Raw genomic sequence first — 26,328 nt, 5'->3', positions numbered from 1 at the left:
GGACAGTCGCATGGACCACCCCACCAAGGGGGGGTCCTGAAGGAAAGCAGGTGTAGCCTATGGATGTGCCCGAAGGGCTCTGGCCCGCCTCCGCCTTCAGCCAATAAGCATGCGGAGGGCGGGGCCTCCCGGGGCTCGGCCGCACCGCCGCCTCCGCCTCCTCCTCCTCCTCTCCAGCGCTAAAGCCGGGACTGGACCGAGTGGAGTTGTGCGTGTCGCCGAAGGGGGGTGGGCCGGGGGAGGGGAGGTTCGTTCCGCGGAGCCGCAGCCAGAACCGGGTGAGGCTTATCCCCGCTGTCTTTGCAATCCAGGGCCGCTGAGTGTGGGGGTGGCTGGGAGCAGCGCAGCCTCCGGAGGAGGAGGCGGAGGCGGAGGCGACTGGGGAGGCGGAGATGGGTGAGGGCAGCCTCCGGAGCCTCCCACCGACCCGGGCTTAATACCCCACGGCGCGGCCGCCGTCGCCGCTGCGGCGTCGGGGCCTCGGGGGCTGCTCCGGGCCGCGCTCATGTCACAGGCGTCTTTGCGTGCGGCCCGAGGGCTGCAGGAGTGCGGGCGCGGCCGGGCGGGCCGGGTGAGGTGGCCGCCAGGGGCGGGGGTCGCACGGGGCCGCCGGGGCGGGGGCGGGGGCGGCGGGCCTCCGGGAGGTCCAGGGGTATTTTCTTTTCTTTCCTGCGGGGGGGACGGGGGGAGGGGCGCTCGGGCCGGCCGGCTCTCCCGCTCTCCAGATTGCGTTTCCACCTTGTCCGCCCGAGCCGGGGTCCCCAAGTTTTTCCGGGCGAGGGTTCCTGCTTATGCCCCGCCAGGTTCCTTCTTTTGCTCTTCTGTTCTCCGTGGCTGCGCTGCGCGGCTCTGGCTCCTCACGTATTGTTTGGCTGGGTCTCTAATGGCGGACGGGGAGGCAGCGCTGCCGGTCGCCGACTGCAGGGGGGGGCAAACCTCGGGCCCAGGGCAACTGCTTGGGGCAAGCATGGGCGTTATCCACCCAGCGGTGACGTGAGCCCCTCCTTACCTCCAAATTAGTGTCGAGATTGACGGGGATGACGCTAGGTGGGCAAATTTAGGAGGGAATACAAATCCCTTGCTGGCGTCGGGGCAATGTTTGCCCTTCCCCCCCCTTCCTTCCCAGTAGCATGCTTGATGCCCTTAGGCCCCCTCCTTTCCAGATTTTGCTTTTCACCTGGGTTTTGGCCCCAAATACATGTTTTTAGTTATTTTGCTCCACTTGGTAAGAGGGGGCTGCCCGGGTTTTGGGTAATAATAGAAGGGCCAAACCTCCTTGACCTCGCATTCCCTTCTTCTGGAAGAAAAGCCTTAGTGCTCCCACCAGGTTGGCTGATCTTGATCAATTTTTCTTTTTTCTTTTCTTTTTTCTTTTTAATCCCAGGACCAGAAATTGCCTTCAACCCTGTTTGGTGCATCTTTGGCAGAAAGTGAGAAGGAAAAACCCTGATTGTGAGTCCTTTGCCCCTAATGTGTTGCTCTTTATGGAGGACATTGTCAGGTTGTAGGGGTTCAGTCTGGGACTTGGCCATCCAGGTTGTTTTGAGGGGAGGAACTTTCCCTTGGGTGGAAGCTGCCCTCGGGGCGAAGCCCGGGTAATGGTTGGTGAGGCAGCTGGGAGTGGGCGCTGCTGTTTCCACCGCTGCAGACATCGCTCCTGCTGCTGCAATACCAACCTCAGCAACCAGACGACGGGCTTCTGCAGCTGCTCACGTTACCGGGGAGGAGGGGTGGTGCTAAGGAGGGCATATTTCTGGTGCCCTCTAGAGTTCCAAAGTGGGAATTAACGGTATTTCGTTTTAAATGCTATGCATACAACCATTTTTAACATTTTTCTTCTTTCACATTGGATAATTGATTAAAGGATTGGAAGCATAGAGAGAACTATTTACCTTTTTGTCTCATCAGAAACACAAATTTTTGACTTTTATGGCTCTAGAGTTGCTCTATCTTTTTTTTTCTGTGGCTTTGCTTAGCAAAGTGATGACGTCCACTCCTCTAGAATCTACTCTTACCTCACCACCTAGAATGCTGACCAGACCTAGTGCTCTAGTTACTCTTAGTCTACCACCTCCAATGTTGATTAGTCCTCACTTAAAAGTCTTATTGAATGTGTAACCTGGGAATTATATTAAAGGCCTGTAATTTGAGGTTTTTAAGGCAATCTTGTTATGACAGGACGGTGAAATAAAAATAACCAAACATTTCCTTTAGTCAATTGAAAATAGTTATAAAATATCAGTGAAATCAACACTGTGGACACATTGTATCTCTTGCTGTCTTGAGTCCATTAACAGTTGATATTGTAACCTATAGACTCTGTTAGAGGTGGGTCATAAGTGTCAGATCTTCTGTTTAAATATTAAGACCAAAGGGGGTAAAAAATAATGGAGGTAAGGATTTTCTGAATATGGATTGTGAAGGATGATACACTTCTAATTCTAGGCACAATGTTAAGACATTTTCATGGAATACTTCCCTTAATCTTTAGCGAGTAGTCTGCAGGGGAATAAAGATATAATACAAATAGCATTAATTGAGCCCATATATGTCAGTCCAATTCTCATTTTTTAAAAAAAGTTTACTGTGAAAACTTTTTAAGTTTCTTTGTACCCATCATTTAAATTCTAAAATTATGAATGCAAAATGTCCAAACTAATTTTTAACATATTAAGTAATTTAATCCTCACAACTCAGTGATGTAATATTGTTTTTAATTCCAAATTTGCAGAGGAGGAAACAGGCATGTGAAGATAACCCAGTTAGTAGTATTTGGTAAGGCAAGGGTTTATACTTAAGCAGTTTGATTACAGAGATTAAGTTCAGCAATTATGCAGTACAGTTTAAAAACGCATAGTATGCTCATTTTGTAAATTCAGATTTCAAGAGAGTGAAAAATATTCAAGATCAGTCTTCCTAATCCATGGTCTTTTCTTCCTTAAGTGTGTAAACAAATACAGAAGTATTTGTATCTTGTTGAGTACCCTTTTTTAAAATTAAGAGAATCATAGCTATCAATTAGCTTTAAAAAATGTTTTCATTAGTACATTGTAGTTATACATAATATTGAGTTGCATTTTGACATATTCATATATGCTCCATTTCAGTCCCCAATACTTACTCTTTCCCTTCCCGATTATCTTCTCTTCTCCTTTCTCTACTGGTCTTCCTCCTACTTATTTTATCAATTAGCTTTTTATACTCCCTTATTTCAAAACTAACAGGGTGAGTTTGGATCAGAATTTATGTTTTTCAAAGTGTCTGTACAATTTATAGTCCATATTGTCTCCTGAATACTGTAACTTGAATGAATGTAATTTATATGATAAGTTTTAAGCTCTTTAGTCATTAGATCATTCAAATATGATGGATCGAGGAGCAGGTTTTTCAGATAGATGGGTGGTACTTATCATGGTGGGTGGTGCTTATTACTGTATAATTTTACAAAAAATTTCCATTTCTACAATTTTTATCATGTTAATAGGGGGAACTTGATAATTAGTTATGTTTGATAGTCATTTGGAGATGACTGACACAGAAAGCATACAGATCAGGATTTTCTTTGATGCTAAAACAAATGAATGCTAATGAAAGCAATGATATTTTTAAAAATAATACCAAAATGTGGTTCTTGTTTTGTTTAATGATATAGCTCAGAATTTAAAAAGTCTATTTAAAAACAGCAACTAATGGTGCTATAATGTGTTAGACATTAATAAGATGAAGGTAACCTGACAAATTTTGATTAACCTTGCCTATATAAGTTTATGTTCTACTAATATTTATTGAGTACTCAATGTGAGTTAGATGCTTTTGTATATAGTTTCAAAGTTTTTTTTTTTGTGGGGGAGTGCCTGGATTAAACTCAGGGGCATTCAATCACTGAGCCATGTCCCCACCCCTATTTTGTATTTTGTATTTTATTTAGAGACAGGGTCTTACTAAGTTACTTAGTATTTTGCTTTTGCCGAGGCTGACTTTGAACTTGTGATCCTCGTGCCTCAGCCACTGGAATTATAGGCATGTGCCACCATACCCAGCTCAAAGTATTTTAATAGTTAAAATACTTTATAGTTTTGTGACATTTTTCCTTAGTACTTACTCCCCCACCATTTACCCTTTGAAATAGTTGGGAGAAAGATAAAGTGGCCCCTTTCACATTTTCTGTTTTTACATAATCTCATACATAGGCTGGATTTTTAATCTAAAAAAAGCGGGGGACAGCCCTGAATCACTCAGGTATTCCACAAAAGCTGACTTTTTAACATTTTAGATTTGGTTGGCTATGGAACTTGTCACACTGTCTTTGTATAACAGTATTTATATGTTTATTTTATTGTATTCTGCTCTTGTTTGAGGTACAAAAGTGCACAAACAATGTTATTATGACAAACTCAATCTTTGCCTTTAATCAGATGTATTACTATGATGGAAAGAATATGTATAAAATTCTGTAACTGTTGTCAAAAGGTGTGGAAGTTTTATATATTCTGTCTCTCTAGGCATAAAATCTGTCCTCATTTCACTTGACAGTGTTATTAACATATGCCTTATTATGTTAAATGACATTTATTATAAGGCAGCCGCCTTATAATGGCGTATTCAGCTTCCTGTGTTTAGGGAATGCAAAGAGGGCCCAAACTAAAGTGGTTTCTCCATTGGATTTCCAACTGTATTTTTTGTAGAATATCTCAAGTTAGAAAGTAGATTGCTTAGACTTTGCATTTTCTTTGCTTTCATTTTTTTAAAAAAAATTGCAGTTGGTTAATTTTCTGACAGGGATAGACCTGTCAGAGCATAGAATATGGATGTAGAATTGATTGAATAGGACTTTTACTCAAATCTAAGTGTTCTTATGCAGAACTCTAATATGTAAGACTTTAAAACTTGTCACTGAGAAAAATTTCTGTTGGGTAAATGCAGAAATTTGAACTATAGAGCTATGGGTAACAATTGCAGTTTATTTTTATATTTTATTTTGGTTGTGTACCAGTCCCCAAATTCTGTTTTACATGGTTGTAGTTCCAAATTTTTATTTGCAAACTTTTTACAATAACTCACTTTGTAATTTTAGTTTTTTTTTTTTTTTAAATTTTTTTTTTTAATTCACTAAAATAGGAGAAGATCTTTAGGGGCACCAAATACTTGGTAACATGATGAATTAGTCTTCATAATTAAGGTGTGTTAAAATTTGGATTACCATGCATTTGAATATATTGTTTTATTCTAAAATATATCAATTTTTTAATGGAGTTTAATACAATACTTGGAGCATTTCTGAAATTGCAGAATATTTGTAAACTATTGAAAAAACTATTTTAGAGTTGCGATAGTGATTAGTTATCAAAATCACAGGACTAGATTGGGATTTGTCCTTTTTTTTCTGTTTTATTTTTAATGGGAAGAATTATGGTGTTTAATTTGAAAAAGTGCATGACTGTTGGTATTTTTACTGATTTGATCAATGTTCTCTAAATATTAATGTTTGCTCTTTAAAGAAATGACTTAAGAGAAAACTTTGGATATTAGGAGAAATAGGTAATGAATATTTATTTAATAGGTCTTTTTTTAAAAAATGCATATTTATGTTTCATAGTACAGGTTATCTTGTTTTTATGCTTGAAACAGTACCATGTTATTGTCAAGAGAGTTTGGATCATCTTCTTTAATATCATTTGGCTACCAAGCACCAGGTTCTCTTTTATTTGTCCACAGGGTTTTAGATTTTTTTTTCTCCTTAGTGAATTTGAAGATTGGATTTGTTTTTGTGAATTAATAAGTTAGTCTGAGGGGTTTGAAAAGATTTTATCATTAACCCATTTTGCCCCATTGTCCTGTATACATGTGGCACACAAAAACCTGTAAGATTTTATAGGACACCTATAAAATTGCTCAACTTGTTTTAATAGGTGTCTTATATATAAAATGATGCAACATAATGGATTAAATTATTGAATATTTAAATTTGATGTTGATTTTAAAAGCAATGTTAAGTTGAAAAAAAAGTCACACTAAATTATAAGTTTTAAGATGAATTTACTAATAATAGAATTAATTGTTACAACTTCAAATTATAGAAGTTGGGAAAGTCTGTTGTAATTACTTTCCAACTAGTTATTTTCTAACCATACATTTAGGTTGGATAAGAAAAATAAGTAGCTAATTTAAGTAAAATTGTGATACACAGAGCTTAAAGACAGAATACTCTTTAACTTGCGATTATAATAAAGTGTGACAAACTCTTCAGTCTTTTTGGTTTATGGAAATGCACATGTGTATGACTTTTGCTTATATTCACCCCAAACTTTGATTGAAATAGTGTAAGAATTTGGAGGTAAATTTTGGTTTAATTTAAAAACATTAAAAAAGATACTGGGATAGTTTTATATTCATTTGCTTCAAAGAGGCATGTCTTTTGCCTACTAAGAGCAGTGTTCCTTGCAGTGTTTAGCTGGGCCAGATGGTTCAGAGTAATAATCAAAGTGTTATAGAAATCACTTATTTAACAAGTTGGGTATTAGAACACCTATATGTTAAATAGTCATAAAAGTTGTATTCTGTTAACAGTAAGCTAGCAGTTTCTTTGATTCTTTGCTTCTAGATTCTGTCATCTAGATTTCTGATGCTATGCTCTAGGACCCTATTTGGAATTTCTAAGTTTTTGGCTAAGCTTAATGATTATCAGATTGGTAACTGTGTTTCTAGTTCTGTAGGACTTATAAGTAAAGGCTTGAATGGGTATTATTTTAATTAAATTATTTTAATTGTTTCTAGTCCCAAAATGGTTCAGGTTGAATTTCCCTGATCTGAAAATCTGAAATCCAAAATGCTCCAAAATGTGAAACTTTTTGAGCCCAGAGATGATGCTACTACAAGTGGAAAATTCCATATCTGACCTCCTGCAATAGGTTGAAGTCAAAACATAGGTGTGCTAAAAATATTGTGTAAAGTTACACACAGGGTATGTTTATAAAGGTGTATATGAAATGAATGAATTTTATGTTTAGATTTAGATCCCATTCCCAAGTTATCTCATTATGTATATGCAAACATTAAATAATCCAAAGTCTAGAACAGTTCAGGTCTCAAGCATTTCAGATAAAGGCTATTCATCTTAGATCTCAATTCTTATATGTTCATGATTTAGTGTTTGATTTAAAAAAAATTAAAAAAAAAAGTTGTAGATACACACAGTACCTTTATTTATTTATTTCTATGTGGTGCTGAGGATTGAACCCAGTGCCTCACATGTGCTAGGCAAGTGCTCTACCACTGAGCTATAGCCCCAGCCCCAGTGTTTGATTTTGATGTAATGAAAAATTTGCCATTTTAAAAATTTACATAACTTCATTACTATAAAATATCTAACTTTAGCTAAGTACCTTTGATTGTATGAGTATTGTTGCACTTTGTTTTTTAACTTGTTTGTTTTAATATATAGTCCAGTTAACAAACAAGTATTAACTATTGCCTATGAAGTTACTCTACCCTGTGTCTCCAGACAGTTTTACATTTCTTATAGAAGAAAAGCTCTGCTTGGTTAGTGTATCCCCCATGAAACAAACTCCTGATTTTTTAATTCTATGATTTATCTATTAGTATGTCACATTTTTCATCTCAAATGGTCTTACCCAGCTGTATTCATCTTGCTTTTCTTCTGGACTTCAAGTTTCATTTACCTTTCTCTTTCATAACTTCCTTACCATTTAAAAAAAAGAATACAGGTATAATAGCATCGAATTTTTTTTTTTTTTTTTTGTGGTGGGGATATTGGGGATTTGAACTCAGGGGCACTTGACCACTGAACCACATCTCCAGCCCTATTTTGTATTTTGTTTGGAGACAGGGTCTCACTGAGTTGCTTAGCGCCTTGCTGTTGCTGAAGCTGACTTTGAACTCAAGACCCTCCTTCCTCTGTCTTCCTGGTTGCTGGGATTATAGGCTTGCACAACTGCTCCTGGTGCTTAGCATCTAAATTCTTAAATCTGATTATGCTGTGCTTTTAGAAAGAGAATATTTGTGAATTTTAGTAAATTTTGTGAGTCTATGAGATCATGGGATGACAATAGGATTCTAGAGACATGTTCCCTTTCATGTGGAAAGGGAACTAGTGAGGCCTAAGAAGATTGGAAGGCTAACAACTTTTACAACTTTTTTTTTTTGTAGTTTTTCTGCCTAAAAAAGAAATCTTTTTTTTTTTTTTTAAAAAGCCTGAATATTGCCTAAGAGATTTGTAGCATGACTTGTTTGGAGTTAGACAGATTCAAGATAAAATATGCCCTGCTTATGAAGGGGTTTTGGGGTGATGGGAGTGTTCTGAACTGGATTGAGGTGATGGGCCTATAAGTGTATATATACTAAAATTTATCAAAGTTCTCTCTCTCTCTCTTTAATTTTTTTAGTTGTAGTTGGACACAATACCTTTATTTTATTTATTTAGTTTTATGTGGTGCTGAGGATCAAACCCAGTGTCTGTCGCATGCTAGGCGAGTGAGAGCTCTACCGCTGAACTACACCCCCTGCCCCACAAAGTTCTCTTAAATAAAATTTACTCAATGTAAAGTATGCCTCAATAAAACTATTAAAAAGCAATTTTACTCTTAACACCAGTTGGTAATTTTAGGCAAGTCATTTAACCTCTGAGCTTCAGTTGACTCATTTGGAAAATGAATAGAGTAATGCCTTTTTTCCTGAGATTGCTGAGGTAAGGATAAAAATAGTATGGGGAGCTAGGGATGTAGCTCAGTGAGTGGTACGGTGCTTGCCTTGCGTTCTGTCCCCAGAACTGGAAAACAATGTAGTAGGTGACTAATCAGTAATACTCAATTAATAGCGACTACAATTAACCAAATATCATGAATTTGTTGCCACCACTGATGCAGTAAATTTACAGTATCTCTGATGCAGTAAATTTACAGTGTCTCTATTGGTAGTTCCTAGAATGATTTACATCTTCTCCAACTTCCCTCTGCTTGCTCCTTTATTATAGTCTGAATGTATGGTTAAGTGCTTTGTCTTTCAAAATTTCTGCATCCTTTTCAAACTTAGAATCTTCCTCTTCCTTTTTTAAAAATTTCTTCTTTAGGGCTGGGGATATATAGCTCAGTTGGTAGAGTGCTTGGCTAGAATGCACAAGGCCTTGGGTTCAGTCCCCAGCACCAAATAAACAACAACAAAAAAAATTTCTTTTCCCCATACTATTTGAAAGAAATCCATTCTCAGATTTGCGCTCTCAACATATACCAAATCTACTCTTTTGAAGTCATTAGTGACCTAATTGCTAGATCTTTAGTTATTGCATTTTGGTCTTAATTCTGTAACATTTGAAATTTAATGTTTTAGATTTAACATTCAAATTTGAAGTTTAATGTTTAAATTCTTTTGACTTCTAGAACTTTGAATTTTAATGTAATCTCATACTTCTGACCATTCCCTTCACTTCATTATATTCTCAAATGTTGTTAATGCCCTTATTTCTTCGCTCTCTCCTCTTGAACTTTGTAATCCATTGTATTAGAAAACAAGGAATTTATTTACAACATAATTTCTTCCTATTCTTCTTCTAGTCCAGATTAATTTTTCCTAAAGTCCATTCTTATTACATTACTTATTTGGAAGAAGTTGAGGGATTTGTGTTGGCAAGTGAAACAAAATACGTACAGCTTCAACTTTAAAACCATTAAAAAGAAGAAATTCTAGCTGGGTGTGCACACCTATAATCCCAGTAGCTCAGGAGGCTGAGGCAGGAAGATCTCAAGTTCAAAGCCAGACTCAGCAAAAAGCGAGGTGATCAGCAACACAGTTGAGACCCTGTCTCTGTAATAAAAAAATACAAAATAGGGCTGGGGATGTGGCTCAGTGTCCAAGTGCCCCTGAGTTCAATCCCTGGTACAAAAAAAAAAAAAAAAAAAAAAAAGAAATCTGGGCTGGTAACAAAGTTTAGTGGAAGAGTGCTTGCCTAGCATTTGCAAGGCTCTGGATTCAATCACTAGCACCAAAGGAAAGAAAAGAGAACTCTGTTAGGAAGTGTGTTGGGGGGGAGGTAGGTAGGCCCATTTTGGAGAGAGAATCATGTAAATGAATGAATGAATATGAACAGCAAAGTGGGGCTGGGAATATGACTCTGGGGTGGAGTGCTTGCCTAGCATGCAGGAGGCCCTTGGCTCAATCCCTGACACTGCAAAAAAACAACAAAACCCCCCAAACAATGAAGTATAACAATCAGTATGCATAAATGAGCAATTATATCCACATAAAAAGGACAGTTCTTGATATTTTGGTTATAAAAATAAAACACCTTTAAAAATTCTGAAATAGTAAAAGGAGTATATGACAGAAAATGTAAGTTCCCGCATAATCCCATTCTTCTTGAGACCTGTGTTTAAGATTTTTAAATATATTCTTTGGTGTTTTTCCATGTTCATTGTACTAATATTTTTCATATATACTGTCAACTATCAACATTTAATAACATATGACACGGTCTTGCATTCTTGTAATCATCGCCTTCATGTTACAAACATTTTCAACTGATGGTTCAATTTTAAAATGACCGCTATGTTAGAGTAGCTCTCAAGTTTCAATTCTATTTGATTAGGAGATAATGTGGTTTAGTGAAAGAACGTGGATTTTAGGTACAAATTTTGAGTTTGCCACTTGAGAGCTGTGTACCCTAGGAGATTTACTTTATTATAGAGAATAATTTATTTACTTGCATAATAGGATAATAATAATAATAATAATAATAATAATAATAATATAATTAGCACTTACAACATGTATTTCAAGGTAGTTGTAATGAGATTGGTATCAAGCATATCTTTTATAAATGGTAGTTGTTATGACTTGTCATTAAACTCTTGAAAAGTAAAACTCAAGACATGAAGAGATTGAATAAAAGGGGTAAGTGAAAAATGACTTAACTGTCTGCTTCAAGTTCATTTTAAAGAGCTTTAAGTATTTACTGGATAATTAAACAAACTGCATTGAATTGTAAATAATAAGTAGGATTGTTTCTATACTGAAATTTGTTTATTAAAGGAAAAATTATTTTCTTTGGTTTAGTTTATATTCTGTTTGTATTTCTTTGATTTTTAAAAGCAGTGAAATATCTGAAGAATGTGACTTGAGGAACAAATGCTGGCAAAAACTGTTTTAGTCTTATGAATCAGAGGCAATAGATTTTTACATAATAGTAATCTGTATTGGAGAAGTAATTTGTGTTGGAGAAATAGATTTTTAGTATACGAAAGCCTAGCCTTTTTAAATCTGTGATCTCATTTGCTTATTGATGCAAGTATTGTTGTTTCCTTAGGTTAGATGAGGTCTTAATCATGGAACATTCGAAGTCACATAAAGAAGGTAAAGTTTTTTTTTTTTTTTTTTTTAAGCCCTCAACACCATCATGTTTAATTAAACATCAGGGAAAATTGTAATAAAAAAACAGAATATGGATTTGTAATACCAAATGATCTTAAGAATAAATAAATGTTTTGATGGTTTATTTCCAAATTAACAAGTTGAAATTACTTGTAGTTTCTAAACTATGTTTGGAGAGTTCAATGTGGGTTTAACGTGTTGGATTGAGGGGAACAAATGGACAGGGTATAATAATAACCTTTTACCATGGATTAAGGTCATGTTACTAACTACAATTATGTAGATTTATAGAGAAATAATAAAAAATCATGGCCAAAGACATAGGATACAGATATTTTTAATTTAGCTTATCTTTTAAGGAAATTATTCTAATTTCCTCTTTTATAATGGGAAAACTGAGGCTCTGGGGTGAAGTGCTTATCTTATAGCCAAGAGGAAGGAAAAGAGAGTTCAGTGGGATTAAGGGAGGACTTAACTTCAAACCAAAACAACAACAATAAACTCTGAAAAACAAAGAACAATAAAAACTCTACCTTAAATGGTTGTTATCTCTTTTATGGAAAAAATAGTCATTTAGTAAATATTGGCTAAATACTACATTAGAGCCGTAATGAGGGCAATGAGAATACAGGTCTTTGTCTTTATGGAGCATGCTATCTAATGGGGAATACAGATTACAAATAAGTAAGTGTATTACAAATTAGGTTAAGTGCAGCTGAGGAAATATGTATGATAATGTGAGAGTGTAATGAGGAGATCAGATTTTATCAGTGATGTGTACATGGAGTATTTGACACAGATATTTGAGAATGACATTTAAGCTGAGACTTAGAGAAATGAGGAAAGGAGCCTTTCAGACAGAAGAAGTTTAAAGGTCCTGATAATGGGAGGAACTTTGATCCATCAACAATTCAAAAGAAAGAATAGTTTAGCTAAGCTTAATAAAAACAAGGTGAGGAAGAAGAGTGCTGAAAGTGAGCCTGGATTGTAGGTAGGGATCAAATAGAAGTCTTAACACTTGGAGAAGAATTACAGGTTTTCTCCTACATGCACTGTAAAGCCATGTAGAAAGTGAATGATGTAGTCTGATATAATTAAAAAAAAAAAGTCTTTTAGATAGTCTGGGGAATATAGAAGGTAATGTCAGTAATCCAACAGAAAAATGATGGCTCTCCAATGAAAAGAGGTATTAGTAGGAGATGGGTAAAAGTGGATAGTTTCGAGATTTATTTTGGAGGTCAGATAGTACTTGGTGTTGGTGAGCTGAAGTTGAAGAAAGGAGAGGAAATTAAGAATGATCTTCAGATTTTTGGTGGAGCTAGACATATAATTTTCTGAAATGTAAAAAAATGGTATAGGTGAAGATACAGGGCAAGAGATCAAGTTAATGAAAAAATAGAGGGAATAGGAAGTTTGGAGCTCGAAATATTTTGGGGTAAATTAAGGAGTCAGGGTTATTTAAGATATTAATATCACTAAGTCTATGACTTAGTGATACCTGAATAAATTGATTGACTTTTTAGATCAAAGAGTTTTTTTTACAGATTCTTTCATAACCCTTGTGTGGATTTTAGCTAAGTGTACATGAATTAAATGATTATTATTTGCTTCTAAAGCCTGAGTAGGATTGTTTTAGTTATCTTTTTTTGGAGGAGGGTATGGGGGATTGAATTCAGGGGCACTCAACCACTGAGCCACATCTCAGCCCTATTTTGTATTTTATTTAGAAACAGGGTCTTACTGAGTTACTTAGTGCCTTGCTGTTGCTGAGGCTGGTTTTGAACTCTCATCCTCCTGCCTCAGCCTCCCAGGCTGTTGGGATTATAGGCATGCACTACTGCGCCTGGCTTGTTTTAGTTATCTCTTAAAGATATGTTTTAAAAAAAAGTTTGTGGCGGTTGTAGCTCAGTGGTAGAGTGCTTGCCTGGCCTGTGTGAGGCACTGGGTTTGATCCTCAGCACCACATAAAAATAAATAAATATGTCCACCTACAACTGGAAAAAAGGTTTGTGGTTATATCGTAAGCAGTGTGAGGGCATAATCTGTTTGTACTATTATTGGTCCACTGATCCTTTTCCCCACTGTTCAGAGATTATCATGTTAGTGTTTAGTATTTCAAGTCATTTTTCCTTCATGTATTAATATGTAGTAATTTTGTGTGTATATATGGTTTTTAAATTTTTTTTTTTAGTTGTTGATGGACATTTATTTAATTAATTTATAAGTGGTGCTGAGAATCAAACATAGTGCCTCACACATGCTGGGCAAGTGCTCTCCACTGAGCTATAACTCCAGCCCCTAGTGTGTAGAATTTAAAACATGTATACCATACATATTTTTATGCAACTTGTTTATTTTTTCCCACTTGTTATATCTTACAAAGCTGCAAGAAGTATACTTATTTCTTTTGAGTCATGTGCATGTTCTCTAAGGAAGATTCTGAAAGTAGGAATTGCTAAGTCAGTATATGCATATTAATTTTGAATGTTCATCAGTTTCTTCACATTCTTCCCAACACTGCATATCATCAAATAGCTAATTTTTTCCATATTTAATAATGTGTTTTATTAAAATATGTTCATCAATTCTTTGTTATATTTATTACGAAAACATTTTTTCAGTTTGTGTTTTCTATTATGTTAGTGCATTATAATTATACATAATAGTGGGGTTCATTGCAACGTTTTTATACATGGATATAACATAATTTGCTCCATTTTATTTCCTTGGAACTTTCCCTTTTCCTCCTCCTTCCCTAGTGTATTATACATAAAAGTGAAATTCATTATGATATAGTTATACATACACATAGCATAATTTGGTTGATTTAATTCCTCAGTACCTCTGGTTTTTCGTCCCCCTCCCTTCTCAGTTTTCATGTTTTTAAACCTTCCTTATGGTATATGTTTGTTATGTTAACATTTTTAATGTAATGGGGAAAATTCATTTCAGTATTCCAAGAAATAGAAATAATTATAAGAAATATGTAAGACTTTATGGAAGGAAACTATAAAACAGTACTGTAGGGGATACAAGAAAACCTGAATGAAAGGATATGCATGTGTATGAATGGAAAGGCAGTAATAATGTAAAATCATTAATTTTTTTTCTCCAGATTAATCTAAATTCAGTGAAACCTTGTGAGGAAGACTTACCTTCCCTCTGGTTCATCCACACAGTTCTGTGTCCTAGAGACCAACCTCTGTTCTTTTCTTGGGTATTTATCCAGAGATAGTGTTTATATATTTGTTTATCCATTGTTTTGTACCGTGTTGTTTGAACTAAATTTGTATATGAGATTGTTCCATATTCTCATATTTCCAGTTTCTTCATTGTTTCCAAACCTTCATTGTATTTCTTTGTCTTTGTCATCATTAATTTTACTAGTTGTTAATAATCACTTAGCTGGTTGAGATGGTGCAAGTCTGTAAGAAGATTGTGAGTTTGAGGCCAGCCTGGGCATATTAGCAAGACTATCTTTAAAATAAAAAAAACAAAACAGAATCATTTAGGTTCTTTAAATCTTTTGATTTTACCCTTTTTTTCCTTTGTACTGGGGATTTAACCCAGGGGTGCTTTACCATTTTCAGCCCTTTTATTTTGAAACAGGGTTTTGCTAAGTTGCTGAGGCTGGCTTTGAACTTGTAGTCCTCCTGCCTCAGCCTCCCAAGTAATATTTCTTTCTTTCTTTTTTCTTTTTTTGCTATTGTATTTAATTTTTTTTTTGTTTTGCAGTTGATTATTGTTATATTATGAAATATATGTGTTTGGATCTTTGTTTTCTTGGCATACACCTCATGGAATCTTCCAAAAGATTTTTTTTTTTTTTTTTTGATACACTAAGGAGTTGACTAGTGGTTGGAAGTCCCTAGGGGTAGCTTCAGGGTGGTGCTGGTCACTGGAAAGACCAAGGCATCTTTAGACTTTTCAGCCCCATTCTCCCCCATCTTGAGAGGGGAAAGAGGGATGAAGGTTAAGTTGATCAGCAATGGTCAGTGATTTAATCAGTCACAACTACTTAATGAAGATTTCATAAAACCCCCAAAGGATCTATAGACCTTCTGGGTTTGCCACTCCAGTGCCAGTGTGGAATCTCTATGCTCTTTCTGCATGCCTTGCCCTGTGCAACCCTTCATCTGTATGTTTTGTAATATTCTTCAGAATAAACTGATAAATGTAAGTAAAGTGTTGTCTTGAGATCTGTGAGTTTCTCTAGAAAATTAGTCACACCTGAGGAGGGGATGGTGGCAACTACAATTTATAGCTAGTCAGTCAGATGTACAAGTAAGTCAAACCTACAGCTTGTTTTTTTTTTTTTTTTTAAAGAGAGAGAGAGAGAATTTTAATATTTATTTTTTAGTTTTTCGGTGGACACAACATCTTTGTTTGTATGTGGTGCTGAGGATTGAACCCGGGCCGCACGCATTCCAGGCGAGCACGCTACCGCTTGAGCCACATCCCCAGCCCCATACAGCTTGTTATTGGCATCTAAAGTGGTGGGTGGCAGTTTTGGGGACTGAGTCTCCCCTTGACCTATGAGATCTGATGCTATCTCTGGGTATATAGTACACTGAATCAGAGGGTTGCCGATGGTGTGTGGAACCCTGATTCCACCAGACATTTGGTCACAGATTTTGTGTTGATTGTTAAGTGACAGTATAGGAGAAACAGGTTTCTTTAGTTTTTATTTCATTAACTCAATTATTATGTTTGTAGTATTCCTCCCTCCCCTATGTAGTTGTCTTCGGTTTTTGTTTCTTATTTTTTTTTTAAAAAAAAATCCAGTATTATATACTAATATAAAACTTATCATTTTTTGAAATTATGGCATTTTCAGGTAAATGGCTAGAACTCGGAAACATCATGCTGAATCCCCAAAAAGCCAGTCCCCAAAAAACAAAGTCCAATGTTTTCTCTGATAAGTGAATGCTGATTCATAGTGGTGATGGTGGGGGGATAGGGAAGAATGAAAGAACTTTGGATTGTGCTGAGGGTAGTGAAGGGATGGTTGGGGCTGTGGGGATGGGAAGGATGGTAGAATGAGATATATAATATATATTACCCTGTATACTATATTATTACACAATTGGTGTGACTCTGTACCATGTACAGCCAGAGGAATGAGAAGTTGTGCTTCATTTGTGTACATTGTGTCAAAATGCATTCTACTGTTGCACATAACTAATTAGAACAAATTAAAAAAAAAAAATAGAAGGGAGACCAGTAGAATAGAAGAAGGGGATCAGGAGGAGGTTGGTGGGGGGGGGAAGGGGAGGTACTAGGGAATGAAATTGATCAAATTTATACTGTTTTATTTTTCACATGTATCAATATATTATAACAAATCCCACTGTTATATATAATTATAATGTGCCAATAAAAAGGGAAAAAGATTTATCATTTTTAGTGCCACATGCCTTGGGAGACTAAAGCAGGAGGATCACAAGTTTGAGGCTAGCCTGGGGAATTTTGAACCAGTATCAAAATAAAAAAGACTGGGAATATAGCTCTGTGGTAGAGCATTTATGTAGCATGCTAAAGGCCCTGAGTTTGATTTCTAGTATTGAGTGTGCGTTCGTGCGCACATACACAGGTACCACTTTTAAATGTATGCAGTTCAGCTTCATTAAGTACATTCACAGTGTTTGGCAAAAATCATTGTCTGTTTTCTAGAAATTTTTTGTCACCCCAAAGAAAAACTACTCATTAGACAATCTCAGTCTCTCCTTTTCCTAGCCCCTGGTAACCTCTATTCTATCTTTGTCTTTATGAATTTGCCTATTATAAGTACCCCATAAGTGAAATCATTTAGTACTCATCCTTGTGTTTCTGGCTTATTTAACTTAGCATAATGTTTTCAAGGTTCCATGTTATATATGTCAGAATTTCATTGATTTTTATGGCTGAGTACTATTTAATTGATACATAGATCACCATCATTTTGTTTTGTTTATTTGTTAATGGAGACTAGGGATTTTCTAATTCTTTGGGGCCAGTGTGAAAAATGCTGCTCTGATCATTGGTTTACAGGTATCCATTTGAGTCCTTGTTTTCAGTTTTTTTTTTTTTTTTTTGTATGTACCTAGGAGTGAAATTGATGGGATATATATTAATTCATGTATGAGTTTTTTTAACAATTGTTGAAGTGTTTTCCCACAGTATGTATTCATGAATAAGCCCTCTGGTTTCTAGACCTCCAGCTCTTGTTAACCTCCTCCCCTGACTTAGTTTCATGCTGATCCCTGATTTTACTTTATCATTCTGTATCATGTTTTTGTTTTCATTCATCTTGAAGTATTTCCTCATTTCCTTTGTGATTTCTTCTCTGGTCCATTTTTTCTTTTAAGAGTTTGTTGTTTAATTTCCATGTTTTTGTGAGTTTTCTGGGTTTTTTTTCCCTGCTATTCCATTGTGATTTGAGAAGATACCCAGTATCATTTTGTTCCTTTTAAACTTATGAGGACTTGTTTTGTGGGTAACATATGGTCTATTCTGGTGAATGTACCATGTGCACTTTTTTGGGGGGGGGGTACTGGGGATTGAACCCAGGAGAATTTAACAATTTAGCCACATCCCCAGCCCATTTAAATATTTTATTTAGAGACAGGGTCTTGCTGAGTTGCTTATGGCCTTGCTAAATTACTGAGGCTGGCTTTGAATGCGTGATCCTCCTTCCTCAGCCTCCTGAGCTGTTGGGATTACAGGTGTGCGCCACCACGCCCGGCCCATGTGCACTTTTTGAAGAATGTGTATTTTGCTATTGTAGAGTGCTGAATATGTGTCTGTTGTTCAAATCCTATTTCCTTACTGATCTTCTGCCTGGTTGTTTATCTACTATTGAAAGTGTATATTGAGCTGGGTGTTGTGCACATTTATAATCCCAGTGACTCAGGAGGCCGAGGCAGGAGGATCCAGAGTTCAAAGCCAGCCTCTGCAATTTAGGGAGGCCCTAAGCAACTCAGTGTAAACCTTGTCTCTAAATAAAATACAAAATAGGGATGGAGCTGTGCTCAGTGGTTAAGTGCCCCTGAGTTTACTCCCTGATACCAAAAAAAAAAAAAAAAAAAAAAAAAAAAGTGGCATATTGGAATCTCCAATTATTTTCATAAAATTGTCATTTCTCCTTTTAATTTTGCTTCCATGTATTTTCAGGCTCAATTGTTAGGTGAATGTCTGTATGTCTAAAATTGTTCTAAAATCTTTGTCTAAAATTGTCTAAAATCTTCTTGCTGGAATGAATCTTTTATCAACATATAGTGTTCTTTGTCTCCTATCGTTTTTTTAGTTTAAACTTTGTTTTGTCTAGTGTTCTCATTTAGTTAATATTTGCATATAACATCCTTTTCATCTTTTATATTTTCAACTTCTTTGGCTTTAAAGTGAATCTCTTGAAGACAGTATATGAATATAACATTTTTTTTTTAAAATTCAGTGTGCCATCTCTGTTTTATATAGGGGAGAATTTGCTCTATTTACATTTATGCTAAATATTGATAAGGATTTAGCTGTGTCTCTTTTTTTTTAATGTCATACTTCTCATTGCCTCTTACTGTCTTCTTGTGTTAATTTTTTGTTGTTGTTATACCATCATGGTTCCCCTTCTGTGTCTTAAAATTATTTTCTTTAGTGGTTATCATGGGGATTAAAATGATTGTCTTAAACTTATAACAGTATATGTCTTAAATTTATAACAGTATGTTACAAATAATACCAATTGTATTTGAATAGTATGTACTGCTACACATTTCTTCTTTATTATTGTCACAGATTATATGTTGTGTTCATTAACATAAATTTATAATTTTTTTGTCTTTGCTTTTTAAGTCATTTAGGGGAAAAAAAAATTATAACCTGAAGGACACTAAAGCTGGCTTTTTAGTTGATCTCTGTAGTTACCTTCACTTGTATCCTTTATTTCTTTTTATAGTATTGAGTTATTATCTGTTATGTTTTTCCTTTTTTGTGGGGGAGTGGGAGTACTGGGAATTGAACCCAGAATTTTGAGGATGCTAGCAAGCACTCTACTACTGATCTACATCCCCATCCCTTTTTATTTTGAGACAGGGTCTCACTAAATTGCCTAGGTTGGCCTGGAACTTGTTCACTTAATGCCTCAGCCTCCTGAGTATCTGGGATTACAGGCATGTGCCACCAGTGCATTTTCTTTTTTTGCTTGGAAGCCTCTCTCTAGTATTTTATATTGGGCAGCTCTGTAGGAAATGAACTTCCTCAACTTTTGCTCATCTGGAAATGTCTTAATTTCTCCTTATTTTTGCAGATGATGATTATTATTTTTTTGCTTGATATAGAATTCTTGGTTTGACAGACTTTTTCTTGTTTGTGATTACTGGAATTTCTCTTCTGTTATTGCTGTGAAGAAGTGGTGACCTGATTTCTGTAAGTGTCTGGATGAGAAAATAAAAATTAATAAATGCATCAAGTCTCAGTAGTAAGTCTTCTGGTGCCACAGGAGAAGTTATTGCTGTCCAGAGAGGTAAAACCAAGAGAAATATCTTCTCTTGACTAATCCAAATGCATAGTACACAAATTTTGGTAAAAGGTTCTCACTGCTAACAGTGGGTCTCACTACATTGCTTAGGGCCTCACTAAGTTGTTGCCTGAGGCTGGCCTTAAACTTGGAATCCTCCTGATTCATTCTCTGGAGTTGCTGGAATTATAGGTATACATAACTGTGCTGGGCTTAATGATGATTTTCTTAAAAGATTTCTTCCCTCTATTATTATCATTTTCACTTAGTTGAGTTTTTCTGTTTATTTCATCCCGTATGTTGTCATTGTGAATATATCTTTCATGTTTTTTTTCTATTAAGTAATCCTTGGTTGTGTGTTGATAACTAAGAATGGATATCTAGGGACTGGGGATATAGCTCAGTTGGTAGAGTGCTTGCCTTGAATGCACAAGGCCCTGAGTTCAATCCCTAGCACCATATACACACACACAAACACACACACAAGAATGGGTATCTACAAGTAGTTTGGATATGCTGAGCCTTAGTTAGACTATTATTATACTCCTTTGTGGATGATCTCCGTGTTTTTTTTTGTTTGTTTGTTTGTTTGGCAGTTCCCATTATTGGTATCTTGAGGTCTTTGTTAAATAGAAATCATATTATTTCCCGGAAAAGTGAATATATGTGTGGCTAGGGTTTTAGGTAGGAGTTAGTTCAGAGCATCAGCACTATGTATAGGTTCAATTTATACCCCATATTTATAGGAAGTTAAGTACTAAACTATATATTTGAAATTGTCTTGTTCAAAGTTAGTCTTGTACTTTTCCACATGATTAAATGTCTAGACTTATTTGAATGGGGTAGGAATCTAGTTACCTGTTTTTCTAGTAGCTTTTGCTCAGTTCTGTTAGTTTAGCTTTCTTAGGTATACACATCTCCTTTGCAAAGAAAATGCGGCTGGTTTCTGAACCTATCCAGGATTCTTTTTTGAGCTATTGCCTCATTCCTCTGAAAATTGTTATGTCAGTTTTGATACTGGAGAAGTGAATGTTAACTGTAAGTTCAGTTTATTTGTAATTGGGTCATTTAAGAACTTTTGTTAGTGTAGATCCAGGATTTATCTTTTTCAGGCCTTTGAAATCATTTACAACCATCCTTCTGTGCTTTCTCCCTTTCAAAATTTAGGCTCCTGAATTCTCTCTCTCTCTTTTTTAATCTTATAGTAAGTAAGTTTAGTTTGGTTGTTCAGTAAGTCTAGTTGGCTTTGGATGGAACCAATTTTATATTCAGTTGACCATTCTGTTAATTTTTACATATTAATTTTTTATATAATTAATATTAAACTATTTCATTAGTTTCCCAGGAAATTCTTTTAGATCCTTGAGACAAAGAATCTTAATTTTCACATAATGATGTTTTTCCTTTCAAAATTTTATATTACTCTCCTTTTTGAGTATTTGCATTTGCAAGTACCTCCAGAATAGTGCTGTATGGTAATAATAAAAGAAAGTCTTTGGGCTGGGCTGTATAGTTAAGTGGTAGAGAACTTGTCCAGCATGTACAAAGGCCCTGGGTTCTATCCCCAGCACTTAAAAAAAAGACAAGGATATTCTTTTGTTTTTGTGGATTTGTGGTTTGTGTGGATCAAACCTAGCACCATACTAGTCAAGTGCTCTGCCACTGTGCTGCATCACTAGCCCTTTTTGTTTTTACTAAGTTACCCAGGCTGGCCTTGAACTTGAGATCCTCCTGCCTAAGCCTCCTGAGTAGCTGAGATTATTGGCATGTGCCACCACATCTGTCATCTTTTTCTTGAGTTTAATAATAATGCTTTTAGTATTTCCCATTAAATTTGGTATATTCTGGTTTACTAGTTATATATAAGTCTATTCGTACCTTTTTAAGGAATTTTTATTCTTATTAGGAGGGCTAATAAAGGTGTATAAAAATAGAATTTTTAAACTGGGTGCGCTGGCCCACTATAATCCTAGTGGCGCTCTGGAGGCTGAAGCAGGAGGATCTCAAGTTCAAAGCCAGCCTCAGCAAAAGTCAGATGTTAAGGAACTCGTGAGACCTTGTCTCTAAATAAAATACAAACTAGGGCTGGGGATGTGGCTCAGTGATTAAGTGCCCCTGATCAATCCCTGATACCTGCCCCCCCCCAAAGTTAAACTAAAATCATAAGACCCGAACTCTAATATAGTGCCGCAAACATATTGAATAATACTCTTTGCTATACAGAAGAATTCACCTTAGCTTCGTTTGTAATTCTTTTATGGTACCAACAAAGCTTTTAGATAGGCTGTGAGAAAGTGATTAATAAATGTTAAGCACTTTGAAGTACTTTCTTTGTGATTTTTGTCTTTGAAGGTTCATAAGCTTTTATCAACAAGTGTTCAGATTTTCTTTTTATAAATATGTCAGTATTTCTGTTTTAACCCTTACCTTTTTGTTGTTGTATCATGAGAACAATTTTGTGTTAATTGATTCTCATTGAAGCAAAATAAAGAACAAGTAAAACTTTGAAAGCACGATGATGATGAAATATTATAAAGAAACTAAAAATTAATTGGACAGTTACTGAAATTCTAAGGTACAGGCAAAAGTTGCCTGGTAATTATCAGGAGATAAGTGATTGTTTAGGAGTGTGCTAAGTGGCTTTCACATTCAGTTATCTCTTTGAGTTCTAAGAACAGCCCTGTAAACCATTCTTCCCTCCTGTGGAGAAAATTAAAGCTCAGAGAAGTGATTTGCTCAATGTTAAGTAGGTAATTAGAATTGAATTGAGGTAGAAAAGTGGCTAAGGGCTGGGGAGGTAACTCAGAGTGCTTGCCTAGCATGCTGAAGATCCTGAGTTTGATATCTAGCACCACAAGAAAGAAAAGTGACTAAATATAGTAGATTCTGTGTGGTTAATGATGGTCAACTTTTAATTGGACTGTTGTTTTAGGACATACTCTCAATGACATTTAGCAGTGACTAGATTTATTTGCAGTCAAGATTTGATTTTCCTTTCAGAGTTATGTTTTTTGTTTTGTTTTATAATTTTTTAAGTTAGATGGACATGATACCTTTGTTTTATTTATTTATTTTTATGTGGTGCTGAGGATTGGAACCCAGTGCCTCACATGTGTGAGGCAAGCACTTTCCAAAGAGCTACAACTCCAGCCCAGTTATGTTGTTTTGAGTATATAATTGTAGAGAATTAACTGTTTGGTAAGGAAAGATCTATTCTGTGTCTCTGTTGTGAGGAGACTAAACTCTCCTAGTAGCCACCAGAGGGTAACATTAGGTCAGTTATAACTTTTCTGTTCCAGAAATTGGTTTATTCTGTTTCAGGCATGCTGAAACACAGAAAGGATTGAAGGATCCAGATAACTTACACAATAAAAGCCTACATATCATAATATTTGTAGATTTAGGCTAAGTCTCAGTTTTCTGAAAATGCTGTGTTGGTCAAGATACTTCCTGCCTTATGAAGTGAATGTCAACTACAAGTTTATTATTTTTTAAAACTCTCTTTTTGGCTAGGTCCGTTGGGCTTGATATTTCTTCCTTTTGAAGCCTGTGTGGTTTGAATATTGATTTGGTTATTGTTTCATTGAGTGGCTACATCTTTTAAATTTAAAAGAGCTGCATTATTGGCTTATATTATTGTTCAATACTTAATTGCATGTTGTGACAATTTAAATCCTGAGCTCTATTCTTCCTGGCTGTGGTCTTGGGGAGCTTTCTTCACTTTTGAGAACTTTTATTTTTTTTGGGGGGGTGGGTACCAGAGATTGAACCCAGGGGTACTTAACCCCTGAGCCACATCCCCAGCCCTTTCTGTATTTTATTTAGAGACAGGGTCTCACCAAGTTGCTTAGGGCCTTGCTAAATTGCTGAGTCTGCTTTGAATTCACATTCCTCCTTCCTCAGCCTCCTGAGCTACTGGGATTATAGGTGTTCACCATCACGCTTGGCTCAGTAACCTATTTTAAGCAATAGATTATGTTGGCTATGTTTCCTGCTACAGTAAAATGCAAACATTTATTTTAGAATTCTATGTTTTGTTTTTGGTGCCAGGAATTGAACCCAAGGGTGCTTAACCTCTGAGCCACATACCCAGCTCCTGACCTTTTTTTTTTTTTTTTTTTGAGACAGGGCCTTGCTAAGTTGCTGAAGCTGGCCTCAAACTTGGTGAACCTACTTCCTCAGCCTCCTGAGCTGTTAGGATTAGAGGGGCGTGCCCCCACATCTGCCATGTTTTCTGAGGCCAGGGATATTTACTTGTTTTATTTACCAGCTTTTCCCCAGGTACCTAAAACAGTCTGATACATAATAGGTGCTCTGTAAATCTGTTGAATGTAATTATGAATCAGCTTGTTTGCTGTGGTGAATTGTTCTTTGCTTATTTTTGTGCCTCCTTTCGTCTTTTTCCCCTCCTAGGTTTTTTTTTTTTTTTTTTTTTTTTGGTACCAGAGGCATTTAACCATTTAACCACTGAGCCACATCTCCAACCCTTTTGTATTTTATTTAGAGACAGGGTCTCACTTGAGTTGATTAGTGCTTCCCTTTTGCTGGGACTGGCTTTGAATTCAATATCCTCCGGTCTCAGCCTCCCCAGCCACTGGGATTACAGGCGTGTGCCCAGTTCCCCTCCTAGTTAGTTGTAGCAACATTGGCTTTACTCTTGTTAGTTATCTTTCTCTTACTATAACAAATACTGAGATAAATCAATTTCAAAAGAGAAGAAGTTTTCTTTTGGCTCATGGTTTTGGAGGTTTCAGTCCATGGTCGGACCATTTTTTTGGGGGGGCGTCCATGATGAATGAGGCATAACATGGTGGGAAAGTGGAGCAGAGGAAGCCGCTCACTTCTTGGTGCCTGAGAGGTGAAAAAACAGCAAGGAAGGGCCTGTATTTTAGCGTCTCCTTCAAGGGTGTACCCCATTGACTTTAATAGGCTCCTTTTTTTTTTTAAAGGTTCCACCACCTCCCAATAGTGCTAGGGACTGGGGACCAAGGCTTCAACACATGGGCCCCCAATGACTTTAATAGGCTCCATTTTTCTAAAGGTTCCACCACCTCCTAATAGTACTAGGGACTGGGGACCAAGGCTTTAACACATGGGCTTTGGGGGGCATTCAATATCCGAACAATAGCAATTTTTTTTGCTTGAATCGGGCAACCTTATTCTCTTTTCATCTTGCAGGAACTTTTTTTTTTTGGCCTGGTTTTCCCATAGTTCGATTCTTCTTGCTATTTCAGATTTCACTGTAAATGTCATTTGCTTAAAGAGTTGTTTCTCTGATCATCAAACTTCTGTTATCATTTTGCTTTTAAAAATTTTAAATTTAGCGTCAATCCCCAGCATTATTAGAAAAGAAAAAAGGTTGCTTAAAAATTTGTGATAAATTATGTGGTCCATAAAGTAGGAAAAATGCTATGACATTTAGTTAACAATTTTTAATACCTCGTCATCTATTAGTCAGAAATTTCAAATTTTCAGAAAGATTGTTCTGTGCAGTTACATGGGAGCTAAGGAATACAAGAAAAAGGAATTAAAAGAAGATGATGAGATAAGGGAAGTGAGGAATTAGATCATATTTTATTCATTGGATAAATGGGATAGATGTGTATTGAAGGATTATTTTTATTGTTAGTTTTTGGTTGTTTTCCCGGTCTAATTTGTGGAATGATTTACCTACATTTTCTTTTTCTTTTTTAAATATGTATTTATTTATTTTTCGGTGGACACAACATCTTTGTTTGTATGTGGTGCTGAGGATCGAACCCGGGCCGCACGCATGCCAGGCGAGCGCGCTACCACTTGAGCCACATCCCCAGCCCCCTACATTTTCAGTAATAAGTTGATATAGAGTAAATGTGTACCCTGGAAAGGAGATAGTTGTGGTAGGACTTAACACATGGTTACAGAAAATTAGATAGTTTGTTTTGTTTTCCTGTAGAAGTTGACACATAAGCTATATGAAATGGCTAATTGAGAAGATCACAGAATGGATCATTCTGTGAGCATTTTCACTTATAAAGAAGATAAGCGAGGGGCTGGGGTTGTGACTCAGTGGTAGAGCACTCACCTAGCATGGGTGAAGCACTGGGTTCGGTCCTCAGCACCACATAAAGATAAATAAATAAAAGTATTGTTTAAAAAAAAAAAGAAGATAAATCAGGTTTGGTGGTGCATGCCTATAATCCCAACTACTTGGTAGGCTGAGGCAAAGGATCAAATATTCAAGGCCAGCCTTGTCAATTTAGTGAGACCTTGTCCCCAAATTTAAAAAGGGCTGGATATAGTAATAGAGTCCTCTTGGGTTCAGTCCCCAAACTGAGGCTGGCGGGGGGTGGGGGGAGGGCAAGTACCTTTAAAAAATGGTTTTAGAGCCAGGTGTGGTGGGCACTCCTGTAATCCCAGGCAGCTCAGGAAGCTCAGGCAGGAGGATTGGGAGTTCAAAGCTAGACTGAGCAAAAGTGATG

General features: G+C 36.4%; 1 protein-coding gene across 3 annotated transcripts in view; it reads left to right on the top strand.

Moving 5' to 3' along the window:
• The first annotated feature begins 431 nt into the window (after positions 1-431).
• The window catches only part of Zmym2 (zinc finger MYM-type containing 2), a 76,516-nt gene continuing 50,619 nt past the window's right edge, over positions 432-26,328 (top strand). For 2 of the 3 annotated variants that reach the window (XM_071611349.1, XM_071611348.1), the window contains exons 1-3: positions 432-571; positions 1,385-1,452; positions 11,315-11,361. The gene's annotated coding sequence lies outside the window, so the exon portion shown is untranslated. Of the gene's footprint in view, positions 572-1,384; positions 1,453-11,314; positions 11,362-24,127; positions 24,149-26,328 lie in introns of those variants that run through there. The other variant, XM_071611350.1, reaches the window with a different exon arrangement.

This window comes from Marmota flaviventris, chromosome 4 (genome assembly GCF_047511675.1).
Source record: "Marmota flaviventris isolate mMarFla1 chromosome 4, mMarFla1.hap1, whole genome shotgun sequence".
NCBI lineage: Eukaryota > Metazoa > Chordata > Mammalia > Rodentia > Sciuridae > Marmota > Marmota flaviventris.
Note: the sequence above shows the minus strand (reverse complement) of the source record. Positions and strands in the feature narration are given on the sequence as shown.